This window comes from Saimiri boliviensis, chromosome 10 (assembly GCF_048565385.1).
Source record: "Saimiri boliviensis isolate mSaiBol1 chromosome 10, mSaiBol1.pri, whole genome shotgun sequence".
NCBI lineage: Eukaryota > Metazoa > Chordata > Mammalia > Primates > Cebidae > Saimiri > Saimiri boliviensis.
The window spans coordinates 3,777,796-3,797,318 of NC_133458.1; positions in this window are offsets into that span (position 1 = coordinate 3,777,796).

The window sequence follows — 19,523 nt, forward strand, 5'->3', positions numbered from 1 at the left end:
AGAACACAGCCCGTCTATCCGGAGGGAGCTCAGCGCTGCTGTATCCTATATTGCCTCCGGAGCCCTGGATCCCGCAGCCAGTGAGGGCCGAAGGACCCAGTGAATAGCCTCCAGCCCTAGAATCCTCCCCATGAAGAACACCCTCTTCTGAGCCCCTGTGTGGAATTCCATCTGGCCTGACTGCAGACACAGCGCGGGGACCCCTGGAGGGCCCGGGGTTCCTCAGACACGCCAACCTTCCTGAGTAACTGTGACCCTAGGGAAGAGACAGACCCCAGCAGGGGTGGGAGAAGGGTGAGTGAGGTGGGGAGGGGCTTTGTGGGGGGAGGCGCAGCCTACAGAGAAGGTGCAGAGCCAGGGCAGGAGTTTGGAAGAACCCCGGACATGCTGTTGTCAAGGGAAAGCTGGCCTCGGGGGACAGTTGGAGACTTGCTGGCTTCCTGAAGCCCAGTGAATGCCCCGGTGCAGCTGCTGAGGGTGGCAGCCACCAGGAATGGAGTGCTGACCCAACGGATGTCAGCAGGTGGATAATTTTTATTAAATCTGAGCCCAAAAGCAGGAGTTGGGCAGGTGGTAAAATCATACCTCCTGCGATGAAAACAGGGCCCTAGGGAACGAGCAAAGGGACAGTGTCCTTTGGGTTAGGCCAGAGGAGTGGACAGTGGCTGAACAGAAGGACAGAGGAGACCCTGACAACCACGTGGGCTGCCCAGCTGTGTGTCAGGCCAGCCCAGTCCCTCCACCCTCCTTCTCCACAGGACCCCGGCCTCCAGCACTGAGGTCTACAAGGGCGGCCCCGCCCCCAGCTCAGGGAAGGCCTGATGGGGTTGGTCAGTCCATTCGTCATTCAAGTCATTGACTTGGAAAAAGTGGAAGACCCCATGTGAGCCAATGAGGCATCCAAAAATGTTCACTGGGAGCTGATGGAACCTGGTGGGGATCCCTCTCCTCCAGGTGCAAGCCAGGAAGGTCATGGGCCTGATTTTGCTGGAGGCCCAGTTGTATCCATGCATGGAGGAAGCCTCCGGATGAAGTCTATACATGGAAGGCACAGGGAAGAGACCAAAAGAAACCAGCCTCTGGGGACATTGTTGAGCCTTGGTCAAACCCTTCCTGAAGCCCATGTGGCTGCTGGACTTTGGGGTGTGTGGATCAATAAATCTCCTTTGTTGTCTAAACCCATTTGGGTTGGTCTTTTCTGTGACTGTGACAAAGCTGTCCTGACAGCTGTAAGTCCATTTTACACGAAGCAGCGCCTTCGGGCACACAGTGCTCTTCCTCAAAGGCCTTAGGCGCCAGTGTGATCGCTGTATTCCAAAGCATCATTGAATTCATCATTCTGCGCGCTCCTCACGGACTTCCTCAGTGTGCAGGTAGCCAAACACAGCTTCCATCAGGCTGTGGCCCTCACTTGTAGGCGTTTAAGAAGGCTTCCTATGCATCGCAGGGAACCAGCCACACCAAGAAAACCAGCTATAATGTGTGTAGAGAAAGAAAGTGGGGGGAATATTCCTGTTTGCTCACAATTGTTCCCAAATTCGGTTTCTTCTCCCCAGCCTGAAAGCTGGAGGCTGGCCAGGTTCAGAGGGCGGGACTGAGGACCGTGCTGTGGCATCAACCTGGTGAGGGTGCGCCGGGCGCTCCCTAGACCTTAACCCCTGTGTTCCAGCCCTGAACTTCCCTAATAACCCTGCTGGCCTTGATGGTCACCAGCCCCCTCCCTGGTCTTAGAGACTGGGAGTCTCCCCAACATCCTTTAAACAGCAGGAGATCGAAACTCAGAGGCTCGGAGTGGCTGCCCAGTTAGTCTTCAAAATGCCTGTGGGGAACTGTTTTGTTCTCCTGTTGATTGCATCACGGTTTGATTTCCGGTCCTCAAAGCAATTAACATTTGATGTCAAACAGGGAAACAGAGGCTCACCCCCCTCCCCCAGACACCTCACTCACATGCATGCGTGTGCACACTGCCACTTGCCCTGTGTCTGTCATGACAGGGAGCTGGCTTTCCTACTCCAGCGGTCATCCTGCTCGCAGATGGCCAGGTCTCAGGCAGCAGCAATGAGGCATGGCTGCAGGAGACCCGAAGCTGCCCGGGGTGGCCACCAGGGCCTGGGCCTCAGCTGCGGCTTCCAGCACAGCCGCTCTGATAGAGGCGGACTTTTTTTTTTTTTTTTTTTTTTTTTTTAAACAAATTCGAAGCTCACTGTGTGGTCAGAGATGTGGTTTTCCAGTGCCCATGGCAGGATTCCCACCGCAGAGACGCCGGTACATCCGGTGTGAGGCGGCACATGGCGGGTCGTGCATTCTGGTTTTTTTCTTCTCCCTTCAGAAGAGGCTCCATTGACGTGCTAGGCTTTCAGAGGCCGGGTGCACCGCGAGGAAGTCACTGAACTCTGGTCCTGGGGAACATCTCTTGAGCTGAATGTTCCGATGTCACAGGAGCTCCTCCTGTCGTTGTATACCGTTGGAGCCCCCAGCCCTTCCTCTGCGCGGAGGCGGCGGAGGGAACAGTGGCGCCTCTCGCACACACACCTGAGACTCCCTGGCTCTCTCTGTGGACCGCAGGACAGGCTTCAGCTGTGGCGACCAGTCATTTTGTTATTGCGGTTTTTACATTGATTTGGAACGTCGTGTTATACAAAAGGCCGATGTTGAAGAAGACGGGATGAGTCACCTCTGTCACGTCGCCTCTGCAAGTCTGATCCTAAGTGAGTGGAGGGTGTAAACTGTGCGCTAAGATTTGCAGAACAAAGGCCTCCCTGCCCAGTCCCCGAAATCCCGCTATTAGCCTCCCTCACTAGAATAAGGCATTTGCACTGAAGCCCGCATTGGGAGAAAAGAAAATCAATACAGCATGGAACAGAAAGCAGGAAGCCATGGAGGGAAGGAGAGATTGAGGTCCCGGCTGGAAGGACTTCGTGTGTGATAAAACCAGAGAGGAAATGCAGCAAAAAGGAAAAGTCGCTGTATACTTTGGGTCTCAGCATCAAAGAAACAAAGGAAATGTTTAGATTCAGGGTGGCACGTGTGTAGGACAAAGCCCTACTTCTCTATCTTGGGGGACACCCCTATCACCCTGGACCAGCACTCCCCAAGCGGCCCTCTCCTGCCATTCCACTGAGACACAAACTCCCTGAAAGCTGAGGCTTACCTGACCGCATGCCCACTGCACCCCCAGGGCCGAGACCTGAGCCTGGCCCCTGCTAGCCACCCAGTGAGGGTTGATGGCATGAGTGAATGGGCTTCTCCATGTGCCCTGTAAGTGTGACGGACATCTTCTCCTACAGCCACCATTTCACACATCAGGCAAACCTCTGTAAGTCCACTCCTGAAAATCCTGGTATTTTCTCTACTTCTCTATGATGTGTTTAATGTTTCCATGAGGCAGTATTGCACTGGAAAGCAGCTTGAACAGGGACTTGGGAAGCCCCTGCTTGCCTCCGAAGGCATCACCAGTGGGGGTGCTCAGGAAAGTGACACAGAGCAGAGCCACGTGCATTCTGAGCGTGTCCTGAGCGAGTTCTGAGTGTGTTCCAGCCTTCCTGGGCCATGTGCGTGAGGAAGAAGGACGTGGCTTTGGGCAGGGGAGGCAGTCACAGCTTCGCCTAGGCCACTTCAGGTCTCTGCTGTTGGGCTAGGGGGAGGAGAGAAGTGCAGGTTCTCTAGAGTAGGTGAGAAACTTTGGGAAAGTACTCGATCTTGTCTAAAGGAATACCATGAGCAAATCTTATTACAAGGCTTGGGACAAATATATGGGTCAAAAATCACCCCAAAACATGACAGAGCTTTTCACAGAGGGATCCACTTGGAGGACTCAGGCCTAGCCCCAAGAGGTTCAGCCTCGTTTCACATCTAATGACTGTTCTGGGACTGCACGTTGGCTTTACCATTGGACAAGATCAGTGAGAATCAGCACTTAATCATTTTATAGTGGTGAACAGAATTGCAGGTGATTCTCAATGAGCAGTAAGTAGCCACCACTGAGAGCCGAGAATTTAAATAGAAATCAGAAACTTTGAAATGTCAAGCTTAAACTTTACATGGATTTTCAAATTAAAGCCGGGACAGGATGATTATTTTAAACCCTCCCAAAATCAGTCCCCAAGTTTCATATGTGGACAAGGAGCTGATTTTGCTAGAGACCATTTGAGTCAGCTATCACCATCGTCATCTTGCATCAGCAAATCAGGACGGGCGTCAGTGGCTGCTAAGAGCAGGCATTTCCTCTTATGCTCAAGGGTGTGTGGGTCCACTGCAGGTCAGCTGACCTAAGCACGGGCTCAGTGGGGCGGTTTTGTTGCAGGGTTGCAGGGTGGGTTCAGGTCTGCATGACATGTGTTCATCCCGGAGTCCAGGCTACCTGGAACATGCTCTCTTCACAGCCAATCACCAGAGCGTGAAAGTAAAGCCAAAGACATCTGCAAATAGTTCATTGACCAAAGCAAGTCACACAGCCAAGCTCAACATCAAAGAGCATGGGAAAGTGTACTTCATCACAAAGAAGGGCGCGGGAGGAGAGAAGTGATTACTGGCTGAGAAATGCATACCCTGTATATAAATATATACATGTATATCTCAGAGATATTGTGGGTTCAGTTCTAGATCACTGCCATAAAGTGAACATTGCGGTAAATCGAGTCATGTGAGTTTTCAGTTTCTTTGTTTCTCATACTATATTCACATTATACTGTAGTCTCATGGTCTATTAGATATGCAATAACAGTATTATTTTGTTGTTGTTGTTTTGTTTTGTTTTTTTGGTTTTTTTTTTTAAGACAGGATCTCATCCTGTCACCTAGGCTGGAGTGCAGGGGTACAATCTCAGCTTCCTGCAGCCTCCACCTCCCAGGTTCAAGTGATTCTCATGCCTCAGCCTCCCAAATAGCTAGAGCTACAGGTATGCGCCACCATGCCTGGCTAATTTTTGTTCTTTCTTTCTTTTTTTTTTTTTTTTTGGTAGTGATGGGTGTTGGCCAAGCTGGTCTCAAACTCCTGACCTCTAGTGATCCACCTGCCTGGGCCCCCCAAATTTCTGGGATTACAGGTATGAGCCACTACGTTTGGCCTGCAATAACATTATTCCAAAAAAAATAGAATAATGTTATTGCATACTTAGTAGACTACAGTATAGTGTAAACAACTCTAAAAAAACTTAATGTTATTGCTAAAAAACGCTAACAATCATATGAATCTTCAACAAATTATCATCTTTTTGCAGCCGAGGGTCTGTTCGACGTTGTTGGCTACTGACTGATCAGAGTGCTGAAGGCTGGGGTGGTGGTGGCAATTTCTTAAAATTAGACAATGAATTTTACCACATCAATCGACTCTTCCTTTCGTGAAAGACTTCACTAGCATGTGATGCTGTTTGGTAGCATTTTACCCAGAGTAGAACGTCTTCCAATGTTAGGGTCAGTCCTCTCAAACCCTGCTGCTTTATCAACTAAGTTGATATGATATTCTAAGTCTTTTGCTGTCATTTCAACAATGTTCACAGCCTCTTCACCAGGAGGAGCAGATTCCATCTCAAGAAACCCCCATCCCTCGCCTTTTTTTTTTTTTTTAAAGACAGGGTCTCATTTTATTGCCCAGGCTGGAGTGCAGCAGCATGATCTTGGCTTACTGCAGTCCTGAATCCCCAGGTTCAAGCGATCCTCCAGCCTCAGCCTCCCGAGTAGCTAGGACTACAGGTGTGCACCACCACGCCTGACTAATTTTTTGTGTTTTTTGTAGAGATGGGATCTCACCATGATGCCCAGGTTAGTCTCAAACTCCTAGGCTGAAATTCTCTGCCCTCCTCACCTCCCAAAGTGCTGAGATTACAGAGGTGAGCCTGTAATCTGTGCCTGGCCAAGAAACCACTTTCTTTGTTCATCTACGAGAAACAACTCCTTATCTGTTCAAGTTTGAATTTGAGATTGCAGCAATTCAGTGCTGTCTCCAGGCTTTACTTCTAATCCCATTGCTCTTGTTTCCACCACATCTACAGTGACTGTCTTCATGCAAGTCTTGAACTTCTCAAAGTCATCCATCAGGGTTGGAATCAACTTCTTCCAAACTCCTGTAAATATTGATAATTGATCTCCTCTTAATGGCATCTCAAATGGTAAGTCATTTCCAAAAGACTTTCAATTTACTTTGCCCAGCTCCATCAGAGGACTCACGATCTGTGGCAGCTATAGCCTCATGAAATGTATTTCTCACATAATAAGACTTGAAAGTAGAAATTACTCCATGCCCCATGGGCTGCAGAATGGATGTTGTGTCAGCAAGCATGAAAACAACATTTAGGCCATGCCTAGTGGCTCACACCTGTAATCCCAGGTCTTTGGGAGGCTAAGGAGGGCAGATCACTTGAGATCAGAAGTTTGAGAACAGCCTGGCCAACGTGGTGAAACTCAGTCTCTACCAAAAAAAAACACAAAAAAATTGGCCAAGGGTGGTAGCACGCACCCCTGTAATCCCAGCTACTCGGGAGGCTGAGGCAGGAGAATTGCTTGAACCTGGGAGCCAGAGGTTGCAGTGAGCCGAGATCACGCCAGTGCACTCCAGCCTGGGTGACAGAGTGAGACTCCGTCTCAAGAAACAACAGCAACAACAACAATAAAACCACATTCATTTCCTTGTACATCTCCAGTAAAGCTCTTGGGTGACCAGGTGCATTGTCAATAAGTAGTAACATTTTGGAAGGAAGACTTACTAAGAAGTAAGTCTTCACAGTTGGCTTAAAATATTCAGCAAACCATGCTATGGGCAGATATGTTGTCATCCAGGCTTTGTTGGTCCATTTATAGAGCACAGGCAGAGTGGGTTTAACATAATACTTAAGAGCCCGAGGATTTTTGGTAAAATAGGCTTCAACTTAAAGTCACCAGCTGCATTATCTCCACACAAGAAAATGAGCCTGACCTTTGAAGCTTTGAAGCCAGATATTGACTTCTCTCCAACTATGAAAGTCCTAGAAGGCATCTTCTTCCAGTAGAAGGCTGCTTGGATTACACTGAAAGTCTGTTGTTCAGTGGAGCCATCTTCACTGATGGCCTCAGCTGGATGTTCTGGAGAACTTGCTGCAGCTTCTCTATCAGCACCTGCTGCTTCACCTTGCACATACATGTTATGGAGACGACTTCTTTCCTTAAACCTCGTGGAACCAACCTCCACCAGCTTCAGACTTTTCTTTTGCAGCTTCCTTACCTCCCTTGGCCTTCACAGAATTGAAGAGAGTTAAGGCCTTGCTCTGGATTAGGCTGTGGCTGCAGGGAATGTTCTGGCTGGTTTGATCTTCTATCCCAAACGCTAAACCTCTCTCCATATCAGCAAGGAGCTTGAGTCACTTCCTTATCAGTCATGTGTTCACTGGCATGGCACTTTTAATTTCCTTCAAAAACATTTCCTTTTTATTCACAACTTGGCTAACTGGCACAAGAGGCCTAGCTTTCAGCCTATTTCACCTTTCAGCATAGCCTCCTCACTAAGCTTAATCATTTTTAGCTTTTGACAGAAACTGAAAGATACGTGACTCTTCTCTTACTTGAACCCTTACAGGCTGTTGGGTTTTGTGTCTCAGGGAATGGGGAGGCCCCAGGAGAGGGAGAGAGATCAGAAACAGCCAATTGGTGGAGGAATCAGAACACACACATTTACCGATTAAGTTTGTCATCTTATGTGGTACGGTTCATGGCACCCCAAAACAATTCCCAAGAGTAACATCAAAGATTGCTGATCACAGGTCACCATTAGAGATATAATAATAATGAAAAAGTTTGAAATATTGTGAAAATTACCAAAGCGTGACACAGACATGACATGAGCATGTGCTGCTGGGAAAATGGCATCAATGGACTTGCTTGAGGCAGGGTTGCCACAAACCTCCAACCTGCAAAAACACAGTCCTGTGGAGTGCAAGAAAATGAGGTCTGCCTGCCTGTGTGTGCTCTGTGTGAAAACAACCCTAACTCTCAAGACACCTTAGCAGCGGCTGTTCGTTTTTGCGAGTGTTGAGCTGTTTTTGAGTTTTGTCTTTTTTGTTTTAAATAAAAATATGGTGCTGGCACTCCTGCCTTGATAGTGTAGCAATTGCCTCTTCTCCACCTCCTTTTTCTGTACTCCGCTGGTCCTCTCTACCAGGATACTGGTAGCCACTCATGTCTTTGTACACATTAGAGGAATTCTCCCTCTTTGGGCAGTTGTACCTCGGTGAGCGGGTGGTGCCTTTGTGCCTCCTGAGGTGGATGCTGCCCTGTGCCAGGTCACAAAGCTTAGCAAACAGAATCTAAGCTGGGTTTTAAGTCGATCACCTCAGCGGGCTGCTCTGTGCAGTGAACAACCCGCTCAACTGGGCAGCACAGCCTGTTTTTCCACCACCTTCTATTTCTATACAAGCGAATACGAAACTCCAAATATAGGTCGATGAACACTGTGAGAAACAAAGGAAAAACCATCTCACTGCTTATGGCATTTCATAGTGTGTGAGTGGAGGGGTCATACAAGTCCACGCAAACACAGGACTTTCTCCTACTGAGCAGAGATGAAAATGTAAATGTATTTGAGTTGGGCAAGTGTCACCCAGAATCACCACCTTCCACGGATGGTGGAGTGAGGCATTGGAAGAGCACTGAAATGCATTCAGGTTTGCTTTTTATGATATCAAGGAGATTGCAAGAATGGTACTAAAGTCAACATGTTCAGTGTCACATCAGAACCCTGGGTGATGGAAGGATGTGTGGAATCGCTCAAACGGCTTTCACACAGCAGCGGATGTAGCACATACCAGGAAGGTGCTATGTATCATTTAACTCATTCTCGGCTTTAATTCTCAGTCCTCAAAAAAATTTTCAGATGGGCCGTCTTGCCATTTCCTAATTGAACAGTGAGTAGTTATAATAATGGAAACCAGTCATTATCATAAAGGAAACTATTTGGGCATAATGCTCAAAACATAATCTTCCCCCTCTAGTCTAGGTTTAGGAACACAGAATGAGAAGTTGAAAGAATAAGAATATAAATATAAAGAGTTAGGACAAGGAGGCCACCTCTCTTCTCTCAAGACAGGGCCTGGCCCCAGTGTCAGGAGGGACAGGCCGTTGTCACCTTGTCATGTTGTACAGGGTTCCAGGTACGTCATGTATGGCCAGAGTGAGCTGGCCTTTGCTGCTCTAAGTTAACTGCAACATCTCGTTGACCTAACTCTATGGGTCCAAAGTGAGTTGGAGGCACTCTGCTCCACACAGTCATGCAGGGATCAAGGTGATGTGCACTTCAGTGTCCTGACCACATCTTCTAACTTGAGGCGTCCAGAGCTGTAGAGGCAGGGGAAAAGGACATGGAGAACCACATCGACTCTTAAGAGCCTCGGACCAAAGGGTGCTGTTGGGTCACTTTTGCTCCCAGACCAGTACTAAGTTGATGTCCTCAACTTGACGACAAAGGAGGCTGGGAAACAGGCAGGTGCAGATGGAATGTTTGGAGAGCACACTCCCTGCCACCGTCCTCTTTACCAAATGCTTGTTCTTGTGTGCCGATGCCCGAAATTCCGTAGTGGACTAGCTGCTCCCTGGGATTAGTGTCGCTCTTGCCTGCTCAATCATGCTCTCTAAAACGCAGTGACTTGGGGAGGGATCGATCTCAGGTCTACCATGTTCAGCTTTTGGGCTTTGGGAGGCTTGCTCACCCTCTTGGTGCCTCGCTAGGACTGTCTTGTACTAGTCCCAGGACTCACCTCACCGATTGCATGTGCAGAAAGTGGGGCGACCTGTGAAGTGCCTGGCACGGCGCATCCCACTTCTGAGCCCCTGGCAGATGCTCACGATGGTCGTTATTGGTGCCCCTTTGGTGGAGGCGAGCTTATCGCATCCCTGGTCTCTCAGCAAGCTGAGGCCAAGGCTTGATGGAGCCTGGAAGGAACTGAAGAGAGAAGCCAGGTAAAGTCCCAGAGCGGGGAGGGCCCTGCAGCCTGTCTTTGCGGCAGATAGCCTCCCAGGGCCTCTGAGAAGCCAGGAAGAGGAGGGCTACCTCCTCAGCTTTTCCCCAAGTGTTATAAGGGACCATCTTCCTTCTGCTCTCTGCTCAAAACAACATGGTGCTTGATTTGGCACAAAATGATGTGTCCAGTCGTTTTCAGTTTTAAGTACCTGCATCTTACAACCTCATGAAAAGTTCTTTAGCGTCTACCTTGAGAAGTTCAGCTCTAGACCTTACGGGTCTGCTCTATGGGAACCAGATTCCCTCGTATGGGCATCAGCCAAGAAGTAGTACCAGCAGCAACAGTAACAGCTCCGTGTTGATGAGTGCGCGAGTGCCCTCCACGTGCTCAGCACCTAGCTGGACACATGCACCACACAGCACCCAAGGGCACCCTGAGACTGCACGAGCTGCAGTGGGCAGGGAGGGTCCCAACGGGCTCCTGCCTCCATAAGAACAGTCACTGCCTTTGATTGAGCATTTATGCTGCACCGGGCTTGCTACGTGTCTAAGTTCGCCAGCTCTGAGGCAGATTAATTCCCCATCTAGCACAGAGGAAACCACGGCACAGCAGGTAAGGAGCGGGGGCAGGCCGTGTGGCTCTCCGTTTGGCCTGCTGGTTCCAGAGCCCTGCCCATGGCATCAGGCTGCAGAGCCTCAGATCTCCAGGAGGGAGGAAGAGGGAGCCAGGACTTGCATGGAACGGAAACAACCGGAGGATAGCACACATGAGTTCCTCATTTGAGATGTCTGCAGTTAGGAAATCGCTGCCAGCCCTGGCAGATATGTACTGAGCACTCACTGTGCACCAGGCAGGATCCCAGTGTCCACGGGCCCTCACTCATGTGATTGTCACAGCAGACTTTCAAAGTTAATTCTATTATCTGCAGGTTTCAGATGAGGAAACCAAGGCCCAGAGAGGAAAAACCGCAGCAGGCATGACACAGGTGCCATCAGCGTTTGCTTCACCCTTGGAGATTACAAGGCATGTCTGCATGCATTTTATTGGCGCCAGGGGACAGTGTCTCCCTGGGGACATACACATGCAATCTGACCAGGCCTACACCAAGTCAGGGTTATGTTGCTGATGATGTATACCAGCCAAGGGCACAGAGAGCAATGCCACACAGCAAATAAGAGCTCACACAGCCCCACACACCCTGGTCAGCCTGGACAGCTTCCCTTCCCTGACCCCAGCCCCCTCCCCCATAAAATACTGTTAAGACCACCTGTGGGTGGGGCGCATTGTGAGAGTGACTGAAGATAACCCACATAAAATGCTGAGTACTGGCTGTACTGGGTTCAAGAGCGTCCCCAAAATTTGTGTCCTGGGAATCTAAGAACGGGACCTTATTTGGAAATAAGGCCATTGTAGACATGATCAGAGGAGGTCACACAGAATTAAGGGGGGGCCAAATCCAATATGACTGGTGTCCGTACAAAGAAAGGGAAATGTGGGTACAGACACAGCACAAAGGCTGTTGGGAGGGCGTAGAGACTGAAGTGAGGCACTCCAAGCCAAGGCACGCCAAGGATCACCGATCTCCAGGAGAAGCCAGGAAGAGGCGAGAAGGGTCTCCCCTGCAGCCTTCAGAGAGAGCCCTGCCGACACCTGGATTTTGGCCTTCTAGCCTCCAGGACTCAGAGAATAGACTTCTGTCGCATGAGCTCCTCAGTGTGTGCTACTGTTCCAGCAGCCCAGCCTCGAAACTCCTCCACTGGGACCTCGTGGGAACTCAGTCAATGTTGGGTGTTATTATTTGAGAGAGGAAGAGGCATTACACCAAATGCCTGGGAAACGTGACTTCCAGAACAAGAGCAGCAACGGAAGTGCTGGAGTGTGCACCAAGCTGGCCACGGCCAGTGGACAGAACACTGAAGGGATGAAGAGAAACGGGTGCACAGGAGACATTTCCTTCTGGGCTCTTTGTCTAGCCTTTCTTCCCTGGAATTTGGAAACCCACCACTTACCAACTGTGTGCTTACAGTAGTGACAGTGTGTCTGCTTCCCACACAGACAAAATTATGGCAGGGATGGACATTCCTGAGTCCTGGAAACCAGGGGCAGTCGGGGGTGGGTGGATTCCTCCCAACCCTCCCAGCTCTCCGTGGGGAAAGGGCACACTGCTGCCAGCTGCCCCCCTCGGGCTGCCCATTGCCTGGCCTGCCTGGGGGACTGCGGTGTAGTCTCCTGCACCCGCCGCCCCCCCCCCCCCCCCCCCCCCCCCCGCTGAGGCCAGGGAGCCGGAAGGGCACAGGCGGGCTTTGGAATGCAGGGCTCTGCCGCACACTTTAGTGGGAGTCAGATTTTCTGCCTGAGGCAGAGGGAATTCTAACACACACTAGAGCAGAAAGACAGAAATTGCCTTTTAGACGGCTGCCATCAGCAATATTTAGCAGGCAGGCTCTGCAGGGCAGTTTAACCTTCTGCAACCTTACAGTTAAGTGCTGGCTCGCTGGCTGGCTCTCTCACACACACGTTCCGCTGTGCAGATGTATCCGTGGTTCTACTTAATATTTTACCACAGTGGTTTTATTTGAAGGGGAGCGCTACAGACTGTCGTTTCTTCTTCGATGTGTGCCCAATATTTTACATATACACACATGCACAAACTTGCATATTCATATCTTCTAGGAATCGAAACTTAAAGAGGCAGGAACCTGAGAGCTTCTTGCTCATGAGAGCAATGCCAAATGTACAGTTGGAGCTTGGCAAATAATTAATAGTAATGAAAATTGACATTGCAAAAATTAAAGTGAGAGGGCTGATAGAAAGGAATTGGTTTGGTTGTCAAGCCTCAAGCCTAAAGGGAAACAGATTGCTTTGGAGAATCTTCTAATTAATTTCTGAGTTTTTCTGTTTCTTCTCTGCCATGCGAGCTGAGTTCTTCGGCCATCAGGATGCTCTATAGGAGATAGCTTGGAGAGGGATGGGTGGTGTTAGGGATGCCCCCATCCTGGGAGCCTCTGGACTTCCCCGCCCCGCAGCAAGAAGAGCTCAAGGTCGGGGAGACACAGCCCAAAGAGGGGTTGATTTTGTAAATTTACTTTTATTATCAATGAATAAACCAAGAAGTCTAGCTCATTCATAGCTAAAATAAAAATGGATCTCTACAGTCTGACCAAGTTCAGCCACTGAGCTGCAGCATTAACTTGTATTCTAACAAGATTAAAATATATTTGTCCTGGGGATTAGCATACTTAAGTCCCCTTTTGCCTTTTTAGCGGTGGCAGGGCACTTTGATCTGCCTTGCGTGGCAAGAGCGCGGCTTGGGCCCAGCAATCCGACTGCCGAGTGTGAAATCAGCCTGATGTCATCCCATTCTTCAGCTTTTACATCTTTCCCCAGTTTAATTATATTTCCGCCACAAAGCTCCCGCATCTCATTGCATATTCAAGTTTGACTAGGAAGCATTTAAAAAACAGTGTGGATGAAATACCCCTGTGGGGGAAGGGATGGGGTGGGTTGGTAGGGGAAGGGGGGCTGCAAATCTTCATGGAGGGAAAGCAGCGAGCCCCAACACCCGTATCGCCCCATAGATGGTCTTACCTGCGGGGAAATGTGCCCAACTTCCGCCCGCCCCGCCTGTGCGTCGCCCAGCTCCCCCCCGATGGCGCCAGGCACAAAGGCCATTGTCACGCCTGGCGTTAGGTATGGGGCTGTTTTGCCTTGTGGCTCCAGCGAGTTTTTATGACATTCTTCCTCTGACGTGCTGTTTTTGTTTCCTTGGGGCTCTGAATCCACAGGGCGCGTTCCTGTCTCTACATATAAAAGATGTTTTTCTCCCTGCCCGAGTGATGGTGATGAGTCACCGGTGGAATCGCCTACTCTGAGGCAGTATGCAGTCGTGAAGATAAATTCTAAGGCTCGCTGACTGGCCAAGGGCAATGGGCCCGGCTGGTCTTTGATCACCTTTGAAAGAATCAGAACATCTAACTATCCATCCAGACCTGATGTTCTGGCCTTGGTTCAGAAAGGCTGGCCTGTCATGGGAATAGGCCTGGAGTGGCCGTGGAGTAGTACCTGCTAAAGCTACCTCACCTCGGCGGCCACCAGCAGCTTCTTCCTTTAGACCTAGTGGGTGAGGGTCGGGGGACGATGACAAGGAGTTATACGTGCAGAATGATACCCAGTTCTGGTCCTGCTGGCTGTAGTGGCCACCCCCACCCAAGGCCACTAGTATTTGGGACAAGAAGTGAGCCACCTGTAGGGGTGCCTGGGGCTTTGACCTTCACCTCAGGCCCTGGCCACAGACTCCATTCACACCTGATGAGCTACCAGAGCATCGTCCCTGGGGCTCCTGGAGTCAGGGATCCTCAGACGTGACTTCCTCATACAAGCTGGGCAGCACAGACATGCAGATCCATGCAGATCGACTGCTCCAGCTGATGAGGGCAGGTCGATGCCAGGAAATGCGCTCCTTGGACAGCCCGTTTTGTCTGGGAGTTTCCAGTGTTTTCACTTTTTCGGAGGGAGGACTTGCAGGCAGGGGACAGACGGTGGATGGCTGAATGATATGCGTTCTCTGCCACTTGAGGGAAAAGGAAATGTCCCTGCTGGGTCCTTCAAAAGGTCCAGATTCGTGACTGTTTTTATTTTGAATAATCACTCCTGTTAAAGTTGGTGGTTAGCAGTGCATTGGTTCTTAAATTGAATGATATAATTATAAAATTATCTCCATGTAATTAACTCAGGATTATGTTTCATTCTATTTAGCATGTAATCAAAGCCTGTTATGCTTTTAGCTATAGGAACAGCAATTAACTTAAAAGGGTTACTGAGACCCTTTGCTATTTAGACAACATAGATCGTCCCACCATTAGGACGCCCACTCGTTTTTGGAGGAAGAGCTGGGTTGGGGTGGCTTGGTGCGTGGGGCGTGCACTGACCGACACACAGGCAAGGCTGGCTTTGCCCATTGCCCTCATGCCTAGTTTGGTGCCTGGTGATGGGAAGCACTCCTGTCTGTGCTTCCCATCCATCTCATCGTGATGGGATTCTGCTTAATGCGGCCATTATCATTTGAAATGGAAAAGAGAGTGGTGTGTAAAGTACTGGGTGTCTATAGAAACCCATGGCAGAACACCTTGCTTATTTGGGGGTCAAGAAAAGTGTGAAGAAAAACACCTTGCAATGAAGATTTTGCATGTGTGAGCACTGCAGCAAGCAAGCACTCACACAGCAGTTTCAAAAGAGCAGGAGCGCGGTGCTCCTGAGAGTGCCGGCCAGCATCCTGGACTTCGGGGGCAGAATCCTGCCCCCCTCTCCCAAGCCTCCTGCCACCGCTCCCCTTATTTGTTGCTGTGTGGACACTGCCTCTGAGTGCGTGACATCCTTCACCCTACTCCTAAGCAGCTGCATGGATGCCTCACTGGCTGGGAGAAGCAAGGAGGTGTAAGGGCTTTACCTGGGCTGCGGAGGGTGCTGCTGCTGGGGGGTGCAGAGACTTGCCTGGGAGAGTTTCACCTCCCCTTCCCCTCTCTGTTCTATGCCAGGTGCTGTGTGTTCATGTGAGACTCCCCAAAAAAGTCTCACCAGAAACCTATTAGGTAGATGAACTTTCTGAGAATGGCTGGCCTCTGGAGATGAGTGAACGGTCAAGCTGTGATTTGAACACAGGGCTGTCTCATTTCCACACTCTGTGCTTTCCACTGAACCACACTTCTTTCAGGGCTAAGTGATGCTATAGAAGTATTTGCATAAAAAACGTGAAACCCAAACTGTCCTTGGCCAATGTGTGCAACAGCAAATGCCTGGTCATCTGAAGAGCTCAGCCTAAAGCATTCTTTGCGGGCAGGCTTTAGTCTTTGCTCACTCATTTGGGTGAGCGGGAGTTTCTCCACTTTCGTGACCATTAGAAGGCACAGTGAGGCTGACCGTGGCAGTCTCCGTGGTATAATGAGCATGACTTACTGCGGAGTCTTACTTGCAGTCACATAGTTAGAGCTTTGTATGAGGCACTTAGAACAGTCGCAGTTAGAGACACGGACTGCAGAAGGGTTTGCAGGGGGCTGGGTGGGGGGATGGGGAGGCAGTGTTCATGGGTATAGAGCTTGGGTTTTACAATACAAAACGACTTCTGGAAATGCACGGTGGCGATGTTGCACAGCAGTGTGGTGTATTTAATGCCACTGAAGTGTATACTTAAAATGATTACAATGGCAAATTTTGTCATGTGTATTTTTCAACAACAAAAAAAATTGGGAGAAAATATGCTAATAGTACTTGCCTTGGCAAGCGTCGAATTCTGCAAATGGCTGGTGATTCTGCCATTTCCCTTATTGCCTGACCCTAAAGAAATACTAGTTTTCAGAATTCACGTATTGTTGTTGCTGTTAGAGTGGAGGAATAAAACGCTCTCAGAAAAACCTCAGGACAAAGTTTTTGGCCCAAAGGAAAAACTCAGATGCAACATCCCCTGGCCACTGAATGACACCGAGCGCGGGGCCAGGGACGTCCTGGCCAGGCTGCCGCGGGGAGGAGCACCGACAGGAACCGGCCAGCTCCTTGCAGCGCGCTTGGCAGCGGAGCCTGTGATTACCCATCCAGAGAGGGAAGAAAAGAGAGGGGAAGAAAAGAAAGTTAGTGGAGGGGGCAGAGGCTGGGGAAAGGCGGGGGGCGACCACGACGGCAGAGCCTGCCAGTCCCCTTCCAGACAAAGGACTTGGCGGGAGGGGAGAACCCCGAATGCGCTCGCTGAAAGGAGGGATGTGGCTCCTTCCGCAGGCAGCGCGCGCCGGGACCGCGCGGCCAAGTTTCACGTCTCGACAGATGGGGTCTAGCGCCTGGCCGCCCCATTTCCTCCAGACCGTCAGTGTGAACAGTGATCCTCACCATTCCTCGTCCCCACAGAGGACTCTCGGCCGGGACAGGGTCCTTCCCGCCTGCGTCTCCCACCCAGCCCCTCTGCGGCGGCGGAGAAAGCGCCGCAGCCTGGCAGCCCCGCAAGGCCACGGGGTCCCGGCTCTTCCCTCCAGGGTCTCCTTGGAGGCTGGGGGTGGGGCCTCTCTGGGACGCTTTCCAGGCTGCGGGGGTGAAAAGGCGGCCCAGGAGGCAGAGCTCCGCGACTCTTTGTTTCTGCTTCGGGCCTTGCGCGGGGCTCAGCCCTGGAGGGGGCGGAACAGCCAACGGGGCGGGGCCCGGGCTCTGGACCCTGAGTTACCCCTCCTAGAAAGCCGGGTCGGGTGTCCCCAGAGGACATAGAGGGCCCCAAGTGTCTGGAGAAAGCCCTGCCCTCGGCCTGGAGGAGTTGCGCAGGCCTTGCACGGGCCCGGGCCTCACTTGGTCTCCGGAGTTGCTCCGGGGAACCCCACCCCGGAAGTGGGGCCCCTCGAGTCTCTTAGACGCAATGGCCTGGACTGAAGAGCTGGCCGGCTGCTAGCACGAGGCCGCCAACAACAGCAGTAATAATAACGCCGTCACCGCCAGCCTTTCAGCGAGAGCCGAGAGCTCGGGCGCACCACGCTTGATTAAATAACATAATTAGGAGCCGCTTTAATGAATATTATTACGTTTCAGGCGATTTCAAGAATGGCCTTTTATTTTCACTGGGCAGGCAGCATAAATATAATGAAGTGTTTGAGATTATTAATAAAAACCTGAATGGTCTACTTGGGGTTCGCGCCTCGCAACAGCGAGGCCACCAGCATCGCTCGCGAACCTGCGCAACAGAACCGCTAGCTAGCCGGGCTTGCCGTCCCCAGGGTCTCGGGGACCCCGCTCTCCCCGAGACCCTGGAGAGAGTCCCGCCGGCGGCTTCCCTTCCCCGCCACCCGCGTCCGCTCCCTACTTGGAGGCCCGGAGAGGGCCTAGCTCTGCCGAATAGGACCGCGAGGCATGGAAGAGGGGTCCCCGGCCGGAGGCGCGGCGCCGGGACTGCAGTTGTGCTGGGGCGTGTCGGGAAGGGGGTCCCCGTCTCCCCGAGGCTGGTTTCTGCCTCGCCCGGCGAATCCGAGCTTTCGGAATTGCGCCTCGGCCCTTTGTCATCAGTCGCTATTAACCTCCCAGCGCGCGGCTGCTCCGCCTGGCAGGCTGCAGTTTTCGGCGGAGCCGGGACCCTCCCGGGGGCGCTTGGGGAGCCGCGGAGGCGAGCAGAGACCGCGGAGGGCGGATATTAAACCAGCGGGAGACAGAATGACTTCTAGCAGAGCCCCAGCGAACAAACGCGGCCTCCCGGCCGGCTCCGCCGCGACACGCGAATTTACATATAGAGTGTCTGGGCTTGTGTGCGCGCACCGGAAACCCGGGCGCACCTGTGCCCAGCGGCGGAGGAAACCCATCGGTTTGACCTTCTCACTCAAGGAAAAAACAGAACCGCTGGCGCCCTCTCGGTAGTCAGGCTGGGGTCACCCGCATGGCTCCTTCCAGAAAGGCAGGGCGGGTCCGCATTGCGGCCGTCGGCGGGTGTGGACCCTGAGATTCTGACTCCAGCCAGGGGACAGGCCCTAGTCATCCAGCCCAGTTGGCAGAGCTGAGTGCAGCGGAGAAGGATGGCTCTGAACGCCAAGGATCCCCGCCAGGCCCTCCCCGTCCGCACTCTTTCGGGGGCGCCTGCTGGGGCAGGCCTGGGGTGCGGCGGGTCCTCCGGGGCCCGGACTCCCCAGGCCCTCTCGGAGTCCTCTGCCCAGCGATGGAGCGGTGTGGAGTGAGCTCCGCCTGGGCCCGGCGGAGACACTGCTAGGCCTGGGGTAAGGGGGTCGTTCAGCTCGAAGGAGCAAGGACTTTCTTTATAAATGGGCGTTCCTCTTTTGCACACTTAGGAAACCCGCCTCCTGTGGGGCAACACTCTGTCCAGGGTTCCAGTCGTGGGGCGGGTTCTGCAGTCCGGGTCCAGAGCCGCGACACGCAGAGCCCGGGAGGCTCGGGAGCAACCAGCGGGCAGAGGACTTGGGAAAGGCGCACCGTCTTCCCGGCAGGCCTGACTCGGAGACTCCATGACGAAAGCAAGCAGGTGGCCAGCGGGGGCTCACCATGAGGGAGCAGCTTAGACTATATGTTGTTGGATTAAAGTATAATAAACATAGGAGTAAAAAAAAAAATCTCAGCATTCCAAGGGTCTGAGAGTTCATCCAGTTCAAAAAAGAAAGAACACTCTCCATGCCACTGTAAGCCTAGTGCCTGCTTGGGCACCTCCGAGGACAGGGAACTCATTACTCTACAAAGCTGTACTTTGGCCCTTTTCAGTGTTGTAATTTGAAAACAGTCTTTTTTTTTTTTTTTTTTTTTAAATGATCGCTTCATGTAAAATAAGAGAGAGGCCAATACGACAATAGAAGTTGTGCCAATATACATTTTTTTGGTTGGTTTTTAATCTACGAACTCTCTGAACTGTTCAGAAGTTGGGGGTCGCGGGGAATGCGTGATCTCACCCCACTGCAGTGACCCTGGGGCGCAGCTTGGACCCGAGCAGCAAGAACTCGGAAGGAGTAGGAAGAGGGGGTGTTGTCATCTCAGCTCCGCGGTGAGATCTCAGCTGTCTGAAAATCCCGCCGGTAGCTCCCAGACCGCTTCCTGGCAGGGCGAAGGCCCAGCCCAGAGGCCCCGCTTCCGCCTGGGAACACCA